Raw genomic sequence first — 19,851 nt, 5'->3', positions numbered from 1 at the left:
CGTTCTTTAAAACGTTATTAAGACATATTTCAGAATGTTTAGAAATGAGAGTTTTGCGAATATCATGGTACCCGAAAACCCCCATCAGGGCGTGTATGTAGTGTATTTAATTGAAAGTACTTTTGAGGTGGTTGTAAGCCCTCGTAATTACGTTTCCGAAACTGCACCATCTAGTACGCAAACCCCACACTTCTATGGTGTCGTTCTTTATTTTCCCATATCTCGATATCCATAAGGCTTACCGAGTTGAGGTTTTCGGTAAACAGATGTCAGTTCTTTACATTTTAGAGACATACATTTCAATATATCTAAAAAATACAGACATTAGGTGCCCCATGGTACCCCGAACACCATTGGGGTACCCACTTACTTTTGAATAATAATACATTTTGAGTTGTTGTTCAGGATCAATAAACACTTCATAGTTTTTCTACGTGCAACCCAAAAGTCCATACCTGACCGAACGATTTTGTCCATTTAATCTCAAAAATGTTAAGATACTTTGTATTGTTAAGTACAACCAAATTAAGGTCACTGAATGTACCATTTTAAATATTTTGTGATTTTTGTTGCAGGTATTTCGTGCATCAAACCAGGATTCTGCTTGAAAGACAGTCAAAAGAAGCAGTGTAGGTTGTGGCTACTTTCTGAAGACAGACCCAGTTGTACTTACATTCTTTTGTACGAATATACTGTATAACTCTAATAAAGATACTGTACTACAAATTATTTCTTTCTTCCATAAATTAGAATAAAATATTATCTCTGTTTAAAGAAAATGTTTGTTAATGTTAAGTCATTTCAACTCTTTTTCTCTGTAATAAGAACATTATCCCTCGCAATATTTTTTATCTTTGTGCTATTACGATTGGATGAAGTAAAATTCTATACGAAGTACTATTATTTCAGACATGCATTAATAACTAATGTATTGTTCTATATGTAAGACAATGTGTATACTGAACATGTCTAGCGAAGGTGTTGTTTTAATACAGAATCTATAACTCAGCTTTTCAGTAGTCAATTTTATTGGGAATCCAAAGAAAAAAAGTAAAAAAAAAGAAAAAGAAAAAGAAATGTTGGACTTACCAACGTATATGTGTTCGAATTCTGGACTAATCCAAATTATCCAGAGAAATCATTATATATTTCTTTGTTGCTATTTCAGATGTGTCCTTTATCCAAGTCGTATGAAACGGAGACTTCATACATCGCTATATTTTGTATGAACTATGTTCCGTATTTATTTAATCACTTTGTAACTTTCTCTAGTGTTGACAAGGTCGCAGGTGTGAATCGAATAGTTTAGTGTTTCACTCATGTCACCTTGTGACTAAGGTCGGTATATATATGATACTGGGTTCAATTAGCGATAAAATACATTTTTAGCATTAAACAAATACAAAAATCTACACGAAATGAGATACCACGATCTCTGACTTACGGATAACACCAAGCAACTAATGGTACTGAGTGTGATTGAGTTTACAAGTTACTATCTGGTTAAAATCAGTGTTCCTTTAGCTATAGTTCTTTTCGTGCTCTGAATTGCAAAGTTTGAGATAACAGTTTTAAATTATTGTATATATATCTTCCGAGTAATTCTGAGAATCATTGCTCTTTCTTTAAGCAATGTATGAGACTGTTAAACTGCTCGTTGCTTAAAACTAAGAAGGATGCATCCAGGAAAGTCCAAATTTGCAGAATGTCTAGAGCAGGGAAGGATAAATATGTTTAGTCGATTGCCTGCACAACGCCTCCGCTGTCACCAAGTTGTCACACAGCGAATACAGCGGACGTTTAAGAGTATTCTGCACTTACTATTAGGTATCGGCCTGGGAACTTTGACGCAGCTACCATGTCTCCTTCTTGGTGTTGCATTTTTAATGGCGAGTACTGAGTAGGAATCATCTTGTGAGCGAATACGTTTTCGGCTGATACCATACTTTTAATTATTGCGACATTAAAAAAAAACAAACAAACAAAAAAAAACATACGTGTTAATCAAAATGTACAGAGAAGTTGTTTCTGGAAAATTCTATTCAGGCCTCTTGTGGTAACAACTACACTTTAGAAGAAGATACTATTAACGAAAGGAATGAGGTAAAATAATCTTTATGTCGTACAAGCAATGGATGATAACAGCTTAATAAATGATTGTACGTAAATCTTGTTTGAGTTTGAATATAGGATTGTATACGGCTGTGCATTTTGCATTATTATTGAAGTGCTGCAACTAACTAACTGCAAACCATATGATAAATTCTTACAGTAATATATCATATTGATTTACTCTGTATGAAAACGAAAACGAAAATAGTTTAACATATGGTTAACCTCCTTTGTGCCCATAATTTTAAAATTAACGCTTGTCACTTTTCAGCACTTGGTTTTGCAGTAGCTTTCCAACGAATTAGCAGGAAGCCCAAACTTACAGGACACCCTGCAGGTAAATACATTTCTTTGGACAGTTTCACTGCTCCAAACTAAGATTTGAAAAGTGTAGTATTGTTAATTTTATTATTATTGGCACAAAGGAGATCAACCATATTTTAAGCTATTTTTGTTTTCATACAGAGTAAAACAATATTTCACAACATTACCGTAAGAATGTATCATGCACTTTGCAGTATGTTGCACCACTTTAATAATGGTGCACTATACGTACAATCTAGATCCTGCATATGTCCAATCCATATTTAACAAGAAGGCAATACGAATGCGATACAGGTAAAATCCGTATATTTCATATGGACAACCTATTAGCTATATACATCCAATCCATACATTACATATGGCCAACCTGTACGCGACATACGTATAATCTATATGCTGCATGCAGACAGTCTGTAAGCTACATATGTGCACTCTGTATGGTGCATACGGATATTCTGTATGCTGTATCTGGACAAGCTGTGTGCGACATAAGGAAAATCTGTATAATACATACGTACAATACGTATACTGTATCTAATCGTACGTACGGGGCACAAGTACGATATAGATGCTGTCTCGGGGTTGAACGCAAGAAACATACGTACAGAACGTATATTGCATACTTCTTGAAATTATGCTCCGTCCTGATAGTCAGTGTGTGTCGTCATTATTAACCCACATGCTACATACGATCCTGACGTCACAAAGCTAGATATCATCTCCGTATATACTTGTTACTGCAGATGACGTCACACGAATGACGTCATTGCACTTATGCAGACAGTACGTATAATACATACTTTTTCAGCTATACGTTTGCTGAAGGATGTTATATACGGTTGTACGTTAAGTCCAGAAACTACAGGAATTACGAATGTAACCTACGTTTTTAAGTATGCCACCTACATTTTTTTCTCTCAGTGTAAGTGATGTCTTGACCCGACTACGATAGATTCCATATTAGTGGAGCTAAGAACCTTTAAAGTTCACTTGTTTCACGTTTTCGGCATCTATAACTCTGAAATAATCCACTTTTGAGTACAGATCCACATGGACTTTTTTCTTATTTTTATGTGAGAAATCTGTTCCCAAAATATTGACACATTTTTGTAACACCCTGTATATTTTATTTGAATTATGACTGAATTTAATCGTGTTGCCATTCAGAGGAACAAGGGGCAATTTCCCCTTGAGTTTGATAGATATGTATTTAATCAAGAGATAATAGTATGCAAATCGGAAACGTGAAATTCTGCTCATAACAGTACAGAGTTTCCTCTTCACTGGAAATAACACTCCAGCATTTGATATTTCACTTTCCATCTCGAGAGATATTTGCTTAGGTGGTCCGGAGGTTAGGAGGATTTAGGATTTAGATTTCAGGGCTTTTGGCATCTAAGGCCACTTAGCCCGTCACGTTTTGAGGGATGACATCTCTCGGCGAGCACACTATCCGGGGAGAGAGAAGGAAGAAAGGATTGGGGAAGGTAGGAAGCGGCCTGGGACTTATAAGTTAGGTACCACCTCGGCATTTTCCTGGTGTGAATGAGGAAAGCCCAGGAAAACCTCATTCAGGGTGGCTGGCCTGAAAAAGCATTTTACACTTTCTCGACCGAGTGCCCCCAGAGGGAATCGAACCTGGGATCGTTTCCACCGAAGGCGAGAGCGTTAGCAACTACGCTACGCGGGGTCACGGTCCGGAGGTTAATGTAGGTTTCCAACTATACGTGTTCCCACTAAAGATCGATTCTGAAGTTCAGCACAGATATAGTAGGTACCCACTGGACTATCCACGAGTTGAGACAGAAATGTTCCTTAAAAATGAAATCAAATAATTCAGCTTAACGTCTCTCGATTATGCACTAAGGGAGGTAATGATTAAGGCAAGTGAATGATGATGGAATAATTGGTAGAATGAGAAAGTGGGACGAAACGGGAGTACCCGACGAAACCCAAGGGCGCGATGTTGTCCAACACAAACTTACTTGGACCTTGCCTCCAATTTTCCTTAGAACATACTATGACACTATTGTATTTATTAAAGGCAGTAAAGTAAGAATGTTCCATGAGGAGATATAGGATCCAAGAATCAAATCTACGACCACGAATACATACAGTATGCTTGTTAGCCACTTGACAAGGAAGTTCGTCACCAATCAACTCTGCTAAAGACAGCAAATAGGATCACATGAAAACAGTGCAGTCTTGTAAAAAAGAAAAAAACTTGGCCACCCACCTTACTTAGAAGGCCATGTTCTGGCAACTGTAGGTTGGAAATTCAAATAATTGAGTTCGAAATAAATATCTCAATCGTCCAAAAAAATCCACATTTGTTTCATTAAATTCCAACTGTAGGTAAGGATATCGGACTTTACAAAGTCAGGAAGATGGCCAGTTTCTTTGAACAAGACTATACATTTAGAAATGAGTGGGTTTGTTTTATAATGGGAATTAAGTATATTTAAATATGTTCGCCTGGATGTTTATGCAACCCGTAACTTTTAAATGTTTGGAGGGTTGAATATTAGCATTACCTGAGACGTACATTTATGAATGGGATATGGATTACTAATTTTCAAATTCACCGTCACCTGTGAAGATGTTAATGGATTGACTCCATTAATGGACTCCTTCGAGCTAATCGCTCTAGTTATCTATTGCAAAAAACAGATTTTTTTTTAAAAAAAAATCATCAACAGGTACCATGTGGAAAATGAACAGGCGAATGAACATAGACATAGTGCTATACATAGCACTAACATTACAATCTTATAAACCTCACTAGCGCAGTGGTTCTTAACCTTTTTTGACTGACGACATACTTTACTAATACTTGTTTGATATTTTTATTATAAATAATAAAAGAATAATCAGTGGCGTATTTACGACTTTGTTTCGGGGGCTTTGCTAACTTTCGGGCGGTCTTTGCCTGGAAATATGAAAATTCTGCAAGATATTTAATTTACTTTACTATAGTAAGTGAGATTTTGAGGGGGCTTAAGCCCGGAATTCCCCTTAAATACGCCACTAATAATAATAATAATAATAATAATAATAATAATAATAATAATAATAATAATAATAATAATAATAATAATAATAATATCTATTATAACAGTGAAACCTATTAGCTTTTATAATGACTCTATATAGCACTGAGCATTATTACTACCGCTGGAGGTGTTGAGTGGTACAATCTATCTTGATTTTAACTAATTATTATTGAATTCTTCATCATTTTTAAATTCTAAAATTTTGCGACACACCTTAGGGGGCTGCGTGACAGACCAAGGTGTCGCGACACTTCGGTTGAGAGGCACTACACTAGTGTAATCCTGGTAAGTAGGTGAATGTACTCCAACTCAGAAGATATTTCTCTCACTTCTGCTCCACCTAACACAACAAGTCTACATATATTTTTTGGCCACTTTTGGCACCTTTGAATAGCAAAAAAGAATGAAAATTAGCATATATCTATCAACTGAATAATACATTTTCTAATGGATAACCATTAAAATCAATATATATATATATATATATATATATATATATATATATATATATATATATATATATATATATATATATATAACACTCTGATAGACACGCAACGCATTTCTAGTTAGCATTTTCCTTTCATTTTTTGATTTGTTGTAGGTACAAACTTTCTCTTCAGTGAGCACGGTGGCTCAGTGGTAGAGCGCTTAGCTCTGGTGCATAGGATCCCTTGTTCGAATCCCGGCCCAGTAAGTTTGTACTGGACAACATCGTGTCCGTGATTTTTTGTCGGTGTACTCCAGTTTCCTCCCGCAATTTCATTCCACCAATTCTTCCGTTATCATTCACCTGCCATAATCATCCGACTCCCTTAGCCTAACGGTCATAATCGTGGGATGTTAAACTGAAACATTTCATTTCATTTCGTTTAGAATCAGGAGATATTATATTTATCACTGGATAAGTATTTTCTTCATGATAATCTTCATATTACTTATATTTTGTTTAGTTACTAAAACTTTAGATAGTTACGCGTCTGTTCGGTTGGAAGTTGCGTTAGCTATTATAAGGTTTAATACTGTTATTGGCATGCTCGGAAGTATAGGAGTACTTCTACCGGAACCGTCAATGTAGCCCATAATTTAGTTCTTCCCTCATTGCATTATTACGAATTCCAAAAGTGACTATTGTAAACGTGAGCAGTATTATATACTAGTTTAGTATGCACACAAACTCCAGAATGAAAAAAAAGCAAATATATACTTTAATAATATCAAATAACGGTGTTGACCGCTGAATCTAGCATTAAAATTAAACAAATGACGTTGCTGACATCTCGTGGTCGCATCAGAATCACATGATCAGACACCATCTGACCGTCCTGTCTGTGTCAACAATGATGCCGGCATACATAGAGAACTGTTTCACCATAAGAAACATACAAAAAGGTCACAACCATTTAACACACAAATAAGTGTACAAACACATATGCCTGTACTTACACGTACCTTCTGATTACTATTGCCTGATTCCAGAGATAAAGCGAGTCCCAGTGCTGTTATGTGTTTTGTTAACACAAACACACACACACACAAACACACGGGCTTGATAAGGAGGGGGTCTGCGGGGGTCGTGACCCCTGCGTGTGATGACCGTGATGCCCCGCAGTCCCCACCCCTTGTCAGATGCTAAATCCCGCCACTATTACTTACTTACCCGTGCACTACAATCTTGGGATACTGCGGTGAACTGGATTATCTCGGCATTGCGTCAAGCAGCTAACTCAATAAACATCTATCGCGCCTGCTGCCATCTCTCGAACACAACGCACTACTTTAGCTTTGAAAACGACCTTAAGATGAAGATTTGAATTAGGAATATAAGAACGAATACCCACTCTTTATAGCTTCCTCTGAAAAACTTTTAAAAAACCGAAATTACGATTACAACTGCAGAGCACAAGTAACCATTACTAGAACACGTGACACGGACCGATGGAAACGTGTGTGCTTTCTCCAGTAAGATCGAAACACCAGTGGCTCCGCTCTGGTGGAACGTCTCACATTGAGCAAAACCTAATATTGATTGGGTCGCGTTAGTTCATTTGGAGAACTCTAGATGTCATATTATCACGATACGGGTGCTGTAATACATAAAATCCAGACACCTTAAATTTAACGAGTATCTCCTACAGGTAGAAAATTTTTCTAACTTTCTACATTGCGGAATTAACAAAGTTAGTGTAAATAGATAAATTTACTAAACAGAATTCTAGTGTTTAAAGTGGGAATAATTAACTAGATTAAATTAATACTTGTCTGCGGGAAAACAATTAGATATATTGTTCATCGCATCATTGAGACAATTGGCTAATGCACTTTACTTATATTGGTAATTAATATCTTAACAGAGATGGTTAAAGAAAGCTAGAAGCTGAAATCATTCCTTCTTAAGAAAACAAACAAACAAATAAACAAACAAAGAGCAATGTATGACGCTTTTATTTTATTTTTCAATAGAGATGAACTGATCTCAAAAGGAAATAACATTTTTTAAACAATGTTATTACCTCCACTTTGTAGAACACTTTTAGGACAGCGAAATATCTAAATGACAGAGTGTATTTGCTACAAATATGAAGTTTGAGGTAATTTCGAGGGAAATCCATTCATATGATATTTGTTCATCGCAGGTTTACCTGACGCGACTTAAGATTCAAACACGCGACCTGATGTGAGCATTCTACCATCCAGCCAACAAAAAAAGGCCATCTTTACCATATAAATTAATACTCTCAATTGAAAGTTTAAATACTAAAATGTTAACTAGTTTTACGAAAAAAAAAAAACTTTTTGAGAAACTTCTAGCCATATTCATTTTGCGAAATATTACGTATTTCCATACAAAAATTTAAACATTTACTAACATATTTATGTATTTAATTTATTAAATGTTTATCGACGGTCGTCTAATCTGAATATATATATATATTTCTAATCTTGAGCTCTAATCATGATCTTTCAATTTAACATCCGAGGAGTATGCCCTGTAATATAGTGATGAATGAAAGTGAATTATTATGAAAGAACTTCATGCAATGAAAATGTGGAAGGACCAGGAATGGACTCAAATGGACTAGGATAAAATCAGGAATCCTCGTACTAGAGATAATCGCTCTACCACTGAGCCACCACGCCCCTTCTATTATAAAGAATTCTCATACAAAATCACTTAAAGTTCTTTACAAGAGACAACATATTTTTGGTCATATACAATTTCGATATTAATTTAACAAGTTCACTTCCTTAATGGTTATGCAGAGTATCAAGGAAGTTGGTCTGTAGCAAGAATACTAAGGCAAGGGGTTTACATAATTTATGGGGTCCTAAGTTGAGTTCACCCTACATTCTTTGCTGCTTACTTTTTACCATAGATATACTGTATTTACTGTATCTAAACCAACAACTAAAAATTTCAGGGGAGACTATTCCCCTGAAGCAAGCTTGAGGTATTCGTTGAATTGAATTAAATATGTGCATTCAAATTCAGCTTATCTGACTGTCAGCAAAACCCCAACCCTTCACTTTCATCTCAACTTGCCTTATTTCTACGCAACTTCTTGCTCCTCATCTCATCCCTTCAGATAAGTTTCCATTTCCTCATCTTCTCTCTCCCTCATATTAACTTCAACCCCTCGTCCAGGCCCGTATTTGACATTAATAGTGCCCTGGGCACGTTGTAAGCATCCACCGTTCTCCCACCATAACCTACAATAACAACAGCAAATAAGAACAATGACTCATGTTTTGGTTCTTTCTTAATCCTCCTTTTTAAAGTCTCCTTATCTACCACCTATGAACGAAGGTTTTTTCTTTCTTTTTAAATGAGTCTCTTTCTTGCTCTCGTAACGAAAGGAGTTCTCTGTCCAAATAAAAATTTTTATATATAGTGTCATGGCCTGGGTGTTGATGGGTGAGACACTTCTCTTTTGTCATAAGATGTGTTGCAAAATAAGAAAATTATACACATGATCTTAACTTTATCGAATCTTACATTACGCTGATTATACCCATTCAAATATTCAAAATCGAGAGAATACATAATATGTATGGGTGCAGAGAAGAGACACGTGTACATATCACACATGTTTCACGTATTTCAAAGGAAAGATATGGTGTAAAGGAAAGAACACTAGAGAAAAGAAAACACATACTGTTGCGAAAGTTAAGAACGCCATTTCTAATATTCAACAAAGGAACCATGGCGTAACATAACCTGAAATACCCAATCAAACACGGCATCCGTTAGCATTTGCAATATGTTTACGAGTGATTGTTTATTCTCTAACTCATGCACATTGTTGTACTGTATTCTGTTGTCACATATCGAACAACACAAAATACCCCATAGGTTTTTGATCTAATTTATATCCAGGGAATTGGAGTGCTAGTAAAGAACGTATACACTTTTTTTCAAAACCAGTCTGTAGTGGTCCCAGTGCCGTGGATAGTGGAATTGTCCTGTTGAAACATCCAATCTGTAGCACTACTTCCCTAATGTTGTGGCATTATACATCCAGCCATTAGTACCATCTAACTTATTATTATCGTTGCTGAAGATCACCGCCTCCATTCCTCCTTCCAGGTCACATATGTCTTGTTTTAGGCCTCGCCATGTTGCATGGCACATAAGTTATGGGTGTTGTTTTGTCCTTCCTGTATCAACGTCGGTTTCAGCATCTCTCAGCTCTTGAGTGTAGATTTGTACACACGGATGCAAGTCTCTCATGAAAACTGTACAAGAGATGTTTCACCACAATTTTTTAGCCTCCCAGCAACGTCTCTTTCCTGTCACGTGATTAGTGTCAGTGGTCTTCTGGCGAATTTATTCGTCTCATACATATACCAAGTTTCAGAAAATTCTTTACAGCGTAGGAACTTTATCAAAGTTGATTACTTAGCAGCACGCATTCTTTATACTAATATCCACCTATTTCGCCCTTAGAAATAACTTTTCCGCAACCAATTATGCCTCTTGAATGGACAGTCGCACGTAAGTGCAGCTGCACCCACATTTTCTCTTATCTTCATTTTTTCTACAATTCATTCACTATGCTTTTCTGTGTTTAGCTACATTTGAGTAACTTCCTAAAACTCTCATCGGCAAGAGTGCACTTTATGCAGAACAAATGCTTTTCTCATGTTGTTGACATGACGCAAGGTAGGAATAAGTAGGGTAGAGTTGGGTTAGCTTAGGGTTAGGGAAGTTTGGACCCATTTTGTTAAAATTAATAGAGTGTAATTGCTCGCATTGCTAATTATTGTATCGGTTCCTATTCTTACCCTCTCATCGATTCCTTATTATACATGACTTTACTTTTGTTTAGTCAAATCGAAGAATTTAATTTTATATATTTCAGTAATATGTATGTATTTTATAGAATTACACACACGCACAGCAGTTGCGTGTTTTGTATAGCCTATCAACGTATTTTGTAGTCTACCGACTGTACAACATTACAATCCTACAACAAGGCCGGTAGCCAGCCCAAAAATTTAGGGGAAGGGGGGGTAGAAGTTAGGGGTGACCGATCGACCATATTATATTTCATTACCATATTATAGTTCATTTGGAAGGCTACCGTGAAAATTTTAGAACCCCTGGACCCCCCTTGGATACGGGCCTGCTACAACATCATAAAAATAAAGTTAAATTAACACATGTAAACTAATTTACATTAACAAGTTTATACTTTATTATCTTCTTTTAATGATACAAGTTCGTCTAACTACTTTGCAATATACGTACAAAGATACAGCTGTTATCAGCCATGAGTAAAGTTCGTCTCGTCCATCCGTTTTTTTTTTTTTTTTTTTTTTTTTTTTTAAACAAGATTCACTATGTTGCAATATTCCAGAAATCTTTGGCGAGTATCAGCGGCAAGATTTGTATCGCTTGTATATATTCACCTTTGCTCCGCCGTAACAGTAACTTAACGGGCTGTTTAGTTACCTATCAGTAGAGCCCGAATTTCCACAAAACCCGAAACATGCATGCAAACATGCACGGAAAATATTTAAAATATGCATTAAAATTTTAACTTTGTACTGAAATTCTTTCAATACCTAAATGACCTCTGTTATAATGAAATATGAACGTCTTCCTTAGGTTTCCTTCTGTAAACCCTCTGGGTTTATCAGTGAGAAACGTTTAGTAGATTGAAAAGTTCCTTTCTACATCAGCAGAAGTCACTAGTGCATGTGTAAAAACATTAATGCGAAAGCAATCGTAAATGAATTTACCTAGGATTGTGAGCAACAAACTCAACGCTATTTTAAAAAAGTCTATGACTGCGTTTTCAGTGATTCAGTTTAGGCCTACTTTATATAGAACCTACTTTCTTGTGATATTCTCTGAAATATGCTACTATGCAGCAATAAAATTCGGAAATACTCAGTATCCTGCAAAGTTTGTGAAATATGCATGCACATCGAAATTCAGTCAAAATATGCACTTCTAGGTGCTAATATATGCGTCTCAAACGAATTCTTACAAGTCCATCGGAAAGAAAAAAATACTTTCCATACGTTTCTGCATATTACTATAAACGTGCATTTTATATATAAATTCGGGCTGTACCTATCAGTTTATCGGAATACTTGAGTGTGGATCAAGAATCAAGGTATTTTTCTTCCTTCTCTTCGGAAGTACAAGTGAACGAAAACTGAAAGTTATACTGTATGAGTAATGGCAATTTAGAGAGTATCTGGGAATCGATTGCAGAATGGATTGTCATTACTTATGTAAATACAGTTTGCTCTGTTAATTGATGTTGAGTACCATCTAGCGGGAAAATAAAATACTAGCTACGAAGAAAAGTATAATTTAAAAAAAAAAACTGCAAGTATTTTTATTACAGAATAGAGTGATTGCAGAAAGTTGATTGTAAGCCAAAAAGGGGCTATAACTTTGAATTTAAACAAGTGGCCTCATTCCGTATCAACTTTTACAAAATTTGCAGACAGTAAACACAACGCAAACCATTTTATAAAGACTTATTGATTGGTTGACTTAAGTTTAGAATCCCTCTTAGCAGTGAGACTATGAGACGTGAACCTACAGCTTAATGTGGGATCCGAACAACATGAGCTCCCGCCTAGGGCTGTTCCGATAGTCGAGTAATCGATAACAATTCGATGAAATTTCAAAACCGTTTCGTCGATAAAGAATTTTAATTTTATCGAATTGTCGAACTTTCGAGACCCTCGAAATGTTCGAGACTCCCGCAATGTCCGAGACTCTCGAAATTTTCGAGACTTCCGAAATGTTGGAGACTCGAAATGTTCGAGACTCCTGAAATGTTCGGGACTCTCGAAGTGTTCAAGGGATTCGAAGTGTTCGAGAGTCTCGAATTGTTTGAAAATGAAATATATCAATATGATCACATTTGTCGAGTCGCTTGAATATTTTGAAAAGTTCGGGATTATCGGAGTGTTCGGATGAAACAGTGTATTCGAGGTTATCATAGTTGTATATAATATGTATTACATATATGCAAGGTGTTCATTTTAAAACTTGTCTCCTTAGAAATGAAGTGAAGGAAAAGTTTTTTCCTCACGGATCTGTACAAGGTTTAAGCAGTCTGTCAGAAGAGAGAAAGAGGAACAGAAAACATGCATCACCCGAATGAAATTGGAATCCAAGACACCATTAGTCTACTAACAGTCACTTTGCCGATTGCGCCAATAACGGGGCAGGCAGAAAAATAATTTTACATATGATTTCGAGGGTTTAATTTAAAGTTCTGTATAGAGACAGCTACTGATATAGGTAGAGGTAAGGAAATTCGGTAAGGCTGAAGACTTATCAAACTTCCGTTTCCAAAATTTATTATCTGGCACTCGAATGCCTTCGAGCATTTGAGATTGTCGTGAACCAAACCTTGAGAATTTTGGTTGCGAAGCTCCCTATATAATCCGTCCTGTCTGTCTGTTTGTATGTGGCATCCGACGATAGCTTTCGAACGGATTGTCCGATTTTGATGGAACTCATTTTAAAATGTTCTCGTTTGCTTTTACCAGATACCTATTGTTTTGGTTGCCATACGACAAGGGGAATTTTCGCGAATTCAAGTATTTGTTCTTACTTTGAGCGTAGGCGTGTGAAAGCCACGATAACTTTGGAATGAATTGTCCGATTTTAAAGGAGATTGGTCTAAATGCATGTGTCAGGTATCTGTTGCTCTTGGTTACTTTACGACATTTGACCTATAAAGTTCATTTATTCATGTTTTCTGCAGCTTGTAACCCCAAAAGGAAGCATTTGTGCACCCAGGTTGGTCTATACTTTTTGTTTTATGTTGGTGTCAGCACAGTGTTGCCATATTTTGAGATTAGAAAAGCGGGAGATTCTAAACCGTAAGTACTGATGTGAACTTGTGTACTACAAATACTGACGAAGCTTCTGATCATGTTTTAAAAGTGATTTCTTTGTTAAGTGACACTTCCAATGTACTTTTCTAACAAAACTAAAGTAAAGCAAATTTAGTTTTTGCCTTTAATGTTTTATTAAGTTCAACAAACGTGAGTTTCGAATTGTAAAGCAAATATTTAGTAAGTATTACAGTAAGATATCTTTAACAAGGATATCTGTAACACTAGTTTTCCAAAAAAAAAAAAAGAAAAAAAAGAAAAGAAAGAAAAGAAAAGAAAGAAATAAAGAAAGAAAAGAAAAGAAAAAAAGAAAAAGAAAAAAAACAAGCGATATATGGCAGATATTGTTCATACGGTTTTCTCTCTAAGAAACACAAAATAATTTCTAAACTTTTATCGTAAGAAAGCTAAAACATATTTAGGAGTCTTGGTCCATCTCTTATAAAGTTTCTAATCATTTCCAAAGATTACTACTTGAAATCATACTAACATACGAAATTACCACAGTTTCACAATATATGAACCACAATATAAACATTTTAAAACAAAAAATACTAATAAAAAATCTAATCTAAACAAAATGCTAAGGATACCGTTGTTCAATTTGCAATCATTTCTGAATATATAAAGACTAGGTGAACACATAGATTACGTAACAACATAGAAATGTTCAGCTGAACTAGACAGAATGGTTATCAAAGATATACGCACCCATGAGATCATACAATAGTATTCATGGGTTGAACTAAAATGTGTATGATTATGCCTTTTTTTTTTTTTTTTACATTTTTCATTCCCTTTAACTTTCTTAAAAAAAATCCCGATTGCATAAAATCTTATCATAAAATTCTATGCATGATACGTCTTTTATATTGTACAAAACCAGTAGTAATGATTTGACAGTTTCTATGTTCATCTTGTTTCTGTCATCTATCCACTCGCGACAGAGATGTAACGGTTTACGTTGAATATAACAACAACAAAGTCGTCTTAGATTTTTCTCCAATCCAAAAAAGCGGGTTGTTTTTCGTGATTAAGATATGGTTAACCGGGGGACGAATATAAGACCTGAAAATCTGGTGGTATCCGCTAAAATCGGGTAATATGGCAATCCTATGTCAGGAATTGCCTCCCAAACGTTGGCGGTGTGTTTTTTGAAACACTCTGTATAAAATAATGCACCACGTTATTCTGAACTGTGTTAGGATGAAATGCAATAAATAGATGGTTCATCAAAATGTTTCGTAAGTAAATGTATTGTCTATGCTGGTGAAGATTAGAAGAAGAAGTGTAACAACACGCTGTGGTTATATCTATGGCTACAATGAGATCTTATTTGTGAAGTAATTGTCATAATTTATATATGTATTCGTTTATATTTGTATATGGTTTTAACTTTTAAAATACTATAAATATATTATGACAAGAATACGTAATGTTTTATCTATGTTATATTCTGCTTATACATTATATTTTAGATAAATTCACATAGTTAATTAAGTAGTGCTTATTATGCCTAATACATCATAAATCTTCATAGGCACAATTCTATTTTCTGACTACCTAACAAATGGCGCAGTCATGAAAATAAAAACTACGGCTCTCAACAAATGGAAAAGATGATTGAGGTATAAGTAAAGTTTAGACAGACCAGTTGGAAATTAGTAACTAGAAACCTATATGGCCTGAAGTGCTGATAAGAAAGGAATCTGTAAATTCGATATGGAAAAAACTAGTAGTAATATTAGAAATATCCTTAGTGGATTTAATGGTATTCTGTGTGGATTCTTGAGAGTATCCTTAGTGAATTTAACGGTATCCTGTGTGGATCCGTAAGAAATATACTTAGTGGATTTAACGGTATCCTGTGTAGATCCGTAAGAAGTATCCTTAGTGGATTTAACGATATCCTGTGTGGATCCATAAGAAGTATCCTTAGTGGATTTAACGGTATCCTGTGTGGATCCGTAAGAAGTATCCTGTGTGGATCCGTAAGAAGTATCCTTAGTGGATTTAATGGTATCATGTGTGGATCCTAGACGAAATATCCTTAGTGGATTCAATGGTATTCTTTGGGGATCCTAGAGAAGTATTCTTGGTGGATTTTGTATCCTGTGCGGATCATAAGCAGTATTCTGTGTTGTTGGTTTATAACCCTGTGTGGATTTACAAGAAATTGTAACAGACCGATTAACGGTTGTTTACATTCTATTTGAGTTGGTTCCCGGATTGTAATGTTTACCCGTATTGTAATGTTTACCGGCTGCTTATACAGCGTTAAAGTTGGTTCGTGTATTGTAATACTGCACCCGAGTGCCTCCAAAGATTCGTTTTGATGTTAATTTGTTTCGTGGCCAATGAAATAAATGGCACAAAAGGGTTATTAGTTTTATATGCGATATGCAAAACACATATGAGATACGCGAACACACCAATAATTTACCACGAAAATTTCGAATTGTTTCTTTATACAATTGTTTCGAGTTACTGTAATAATTCCACTCATGTTATAGCAATATAGTAAAATTTGATTTACACTTTTATTCTACCTTAATTTACTTTACCTTTAGTCCAGAATTATAATTGCAAGAAAGGTTGGCTTCCCATGCTGTTTCACTCTGTTGTTTTCGTCGTTCTTTTGTCGGGAACGTGGCGATCATTTCGGTTGCGACCGCAAGAGGGCGTTTGAATCGCTATACGGGCATCTATTTTGCAAATGGCGATTCTCTTAAACAGTGAGAACAGTGGTTGTCATAACAACAGTAACTATTTTCAAGGAGTGATTAGGTGAGTTTGAAATTTATGTTATGTAGTCATTTCCAATAATTATGAAATGCCATTGAATAGATAGACCGACTGCTTATTTGAATCGGGTTTCGTATGGTAACAGAAGGGATATAAATTTGTTTTAGTTCGTAGTCGACTATGTAATATTAAAACCGTGCTTATTAAGGTCTGGTGACGCGAGGATGATGACGCAGTGAAACGCCGTTTTACAGTGTAAGAAGAACGATGGCTTAGGTCGGCTCCTCAAAACTTAGAAATTTAGAAATCAAAAGTATAAAACTTTGGACATCAACCTAGTATAAATTGCTAATTGGTCTTAACCTAAGTTATTTTGGAAGAAAAAGAACACTGAGGAGTCTGACCAAAGTAAAAAAAATTCATTGAAACAAGTTTTGGCCAAAAGCCATCGAGTGTTACTTCCGCCATTACGAGTGCTATGAAGTAATGGGCAGGAAGTATAATTGTTGAAGTTTATTTTATCGGATACTAGGACCAAGGTCCCATATTTAATAGGACGTGGGACTAATACCCGAGGAGATTGGTTTCGACGTGTGAGTAAATAGGTTTGCTAACCTATTCCGTCCTGTGAAGCCAAAGATCTAGGTGACAAGGACCGAGAGGACTATTTGTAGGAACCTCCATTAATTTGGTAATCTCTATCCATTTTATTTTATTTTCTTCTTGTTCCGATCATAAACAGATTCACTAACTCACCAAATGGAGTGCTTCGAAGTAAATATGTGTAGTTAAAGCAAAAGGCGTTACGCGTTTAGACAGCTCATCTCGTTTCCACTCAATTAAATGATATTATAAGCATATGTGACCGACATTGAAAATTGCTGGTGAACTTTACTTTAAGCGCACCGCTTGATATTAATGTGCCACTAATATTTTCCATGTGAGAATTGATACGGTTTTCTTTATTGTTAGATTAAGTAATATTTCGCTCTGATATGTCATTTTTAACGTGTGCCTTATTAAATAATGTGTTTAGGTTGCTTAGGTTAGGTAAGATTTAAATTTAACGTGTCCTATAATATACATCTATCTTGATTGTTAGGTTAGGAAATCAGATTGTGTGCTTGCTGTTAAATAATGTACTTTTGTGTTGTCTTGTGATATATTTCGGGGAATATATATTTCAATTGCGTATTTAGATTAGGTAAATTGAACTTGTGTGCTTACGGTTCAATAATGTGCTATTATTTTGTCTCGTGATATATTTTGGGAAATACATACTTTGATTGCCTGCTTAGGTTACGTAAATTGAACTTGTGTGCTTACGGTGAAATAATGTCCTGCTATTCTGTTTCGCGATATTTTTTTTTCAACATGTATTTCCAATTGCGTAGGTTAGTGCTTTATGTAGGTTAAGAAATTATATTTGAAAGTGATTCCGTACATATAACTCGGATTTTAAATGTGAAAGGGTTTCGGCAAATTAGGATAATAAATGTACCGTGTTCATTGCTGTTGTCTCATGATATGCAAGTGCATACTCGATCTATGCAGATTTCAGCTAACCTCCAGTTGTAGTTTCTTTTATTTTGTTTATACTTAAACTCTTGTTCAAATATGCTTCCGTGCAAGACTGTCTTGGGCACATGTTCAGTTTAAAGGTGCCATTAACGCGAATTTCTTACATATTTGCCTCATCGGAAGTCCACACAGCTAATTGATGCTCAACTTTATTGATAGACATATACGTACTTACATTTATTCAATTTGTCGTTCTTAAACACAATCTGGAATCTTAACGTGTATCCATTGCTCTTGAAAATTAATGACATTATATTGTGAGGTTTAAAATGATAATGATGTTGATAATGACGTTCCATGAATACCCTGTCGTAGAAAAGTAGAAGTAGAACATTTTTTTCCTTTCTTTTCCCTTTCATTTGTAAATATCTCATCCCATTAATAGTAGATTTTTTTTGTAGATGTATTATGTACGATTGATACATGCTACTTACTTGTTCTAGAGTACAATGAGAATGTAGTAGCAGTCATGTAGGCTTTTGTTGTCGCCTAATTCAAATAATATTTACAGGGTTATAAATAGTGAACACCTATTTAGTAATAATTTTAGTAATGATAATGTCATTTTGTTAAATGAATAATTAGAGCATATGGACTGTTAGTTCTTGAGTAATTACGAACTGAATATGTATCGTAAAGATATTTAAACTTGAGAATTGATACAATGTTTATATTAAGTTAATGTAATAACATAATCTCGTAAGTGATTTGAACATACTGCGATGTAGGCAAATATTTGACAAACATTATTCTGTTACTCCTGATAATTGTTACAATGTAACTGTTGACTGATTGGCACAAATAAACAATCACGACAAAATTTCAATTCTATAATTTCGAATACTGCTCATAGAGTTAAGAATATGTGAGTTTGATTTTTTTCATTTAATTTAAGTTAATGACGTCGAGTCATCTTTCATTCCGATTAGCCACTCAACAAGAATCTGAAATCTTTTGATAAAATTTGTTGCGCATGTTTGAATTTTTTTTCTTTCTCCAAAATACCATAATATTTGGGCTGTTATAATTGGCAAGAGCTAACATAACCTAACATTAAGTTTAAATAATTATAAAATAAAACGGTTTGTTATAATTGGCTTCGTTCAACCAGGATATATTTATTTATTTTGATGTTAAGACATAACCAAAGAAAATGGTGTGTTATAAATTGGCAATACCAATCCAGGATTTGCCTGATATGTATTCATTAATTTTCAATACCCTAAAAACGAATTGTTATAAATTAGCGACCTTTAGCCTAGGATATTAATTAACTTTGCTATAATATGTGAAGCTGAAGTGTTTTAATTGCCGACTTCAGCTTCAGGATATTTGTTTACTTGATAAAGTATTCTGTTTTGTGTGCTAACCGAGATGAAAGCTAAATAATGAGTGGATATAACGATGATGAGTTGCTAAACGCGTGACCCAATTAATATGATATAAGATGAGTGAAACAGATATAATGCATGAGACTGAAGAATATAGTTGTTGTAATGGTGCTAATAGTGTTGAGAACGCGATTGCAATTTGTTGCGAGAGTTGTGAGAAATGGTACCATATGAATTGTTTAAATATACCGGAAAAGGAACAAGAAGTTTTAAAACACTCAGAGGAAAATTTTTATTGTGCAACTTGTGTAGGTAAACAATCTGTAGAA

General features: G+C 35.1%; 1 protein-coding gene across 2 annotated transcripts in view; it reads right to left on the bottom strand.

Moving 5' to 3' along the window:
- The window catches only part of LOC145690034 (uncharacterized), a 376,283-nt gene extending 368,826 nt beyond the window's left edge, over positions 1-7,457 (bottom strand). The window contains exon 1 of one of the 2 annotated variants that reach the window (XM_081764535.1): positions 6,942-7,457. The gene's annotated coding sequence lies outside the window, so the exon portion shown is untranslated. The remainder of the gene's footprint in view (positions 1-6,941) is intronic. The other variant, XM_081764542.1, reaches the window with a different exon arrangement.
- Between the last annotated feature and the right edge of the window lie 12,394 nt (positions 7,458-19,851).

Source organism: Thermobia domestica, chromosome 1 (genome assembly GCF_964235325.1).
Source record: "Thermobia domestica chromosome 1, izTheDome1.hap1.1, whole genome shotgun sequence".
Classification (NCBI taxonomy): domain Eukaryota; kingdom Metazoa; phylum Arthropoda; class Insecta; order Zygentoma; family Lepismatidae; genus Thermobia; species Thermobia domestica.
This window is presented reverse-complemented; position numbering and strand designations above follow the sequence as displayed.